The following is a 1,494-nucleotide window of genomic DNA, read 5'->3' on the forward strand; positions in this document are numbered from 1 at the left end:
TATTGCCTTTTGTGAGCCAGAACGGCCCATAGGTTTGGAGCCTATCTCCTGTTACTGTAGTGAGACAGCTTGATGTACAGGACACCCCCTGGACAGGACACTAGTCTATCTCCTGTTTCTGTAGTGAGACAGCTTGATGTACGGGACACCCCCTGGACAGGACACTAGTCTATCTCCTGTTTCTGTAGTGTGAGACAGCTTGATGTACGGGACACCCCCTGGACAGGACACTAGTCTATCTCCTGTTTCTGTAGTGAGACATCTTGATGTACAGTACACCCCCTGGAGAGGACACTAGTCTATCTCCTGTTTCTGTAGTGAGACATCTTGATGTACGGGACACCCCCTGGACAGGACACTAGTCTATCTCCTGTTTCTGTAGTGAGACAGCTTGATGTACAGTACACCCCCTGGAGAGGACACTAGTCAATCTCCTGTTTCTGTAGTGAGACAGCTTGATGTACGGTACACCCCCTGGACAGGACGCAAATCAGAAATCTTTGAGAACAGACCAGACCATGATGCTGGGTTCATATGCACTCTGATTTCACAGAGCTCAGAAACTCCAACAAATTCCCAGAATTGTCAAAAGTAAAAGTTTCTAATGTTGAAAATTGTTCTTTGTGAGTTTCCACTTTGGAATTTATGAGTGATACCCAAAATTCACTCATTCTGATACTTCCTGCCTTTCCTTGCTGCTTCCTGTGAGCACGGAATCTGCATTAACACACAGAGCAGGTACCAGACTGGGCAAAATGCTAACTGTGCTGTATTAACACACAGAGCAGGTACCAGACTGGTCAAAATGCTAACTGTACTGTATTAACACACCGAGCAGGTACCAGACTGGTCAAAATGCTAACCGTACTGTATTAACACCCAGAGCAGGTACCAGACTGGTCAAAATGCTAACTGTACTATATTAACACCCAGAGCAGGTACCAGACTGGTCAAAATGCTAACCGTACTGTATTAACACCCAGAGCAGGTACCAGACTGGAAAAAATGCTAACCGTACTGTATTAACACCCAGAGCAGGTACCAGACTGGTCAAAATGCTAACTGTACTGTATTAACACACAGAGCAGGTACCAGACTGGTCAAAATGCTAACCGTACTGTATTAACACACAGAGCAGGTACCAGACTGGTCAAAATGCTAACCGTACTGTATTAACACACAGAGCAGGTACCAGACTGGTCAAAATGCTAACAGTACTGTATTAACATTCAGGTGGCAGACTGCGCCTCTCAAATGGCGAGCTGGCTCTAAGGGTAGGCTGATGTTATAGGAGTCTTCAGTTTGATGGAACTTTAAGGCAGACATACATCAGACCGCTGATATCATCACACATGATGTGGAAGGCTGCATAGATTTTTTTATAGGCTTGAAATGGCAGGGAAATGTGCCTGTAAAGACTCATACATCAAAATGACAACCCCATGGATGTGAACTGGATTAGAAGAGAAAGACAAAGGATGTTGGAAAGATTCT

Source organism: Salvelinus fontinalis, unplaced genomic scaffold, assembly GCF_029448725.1.
Source record: "Salvelinus fontinalis isolate EN_2023a unplaced genomic scaffold, ASM2944872v1 scaffold_0046, whole genome shotgun sequence".
NCBI classification, from domain to species: domain Eukaryota; kingdom Metazoa; phylum Chordata; class Actinopteri; order Salmoniformes; family Salmonidae; genus Salvelinus; species Salvelinus fontinalis.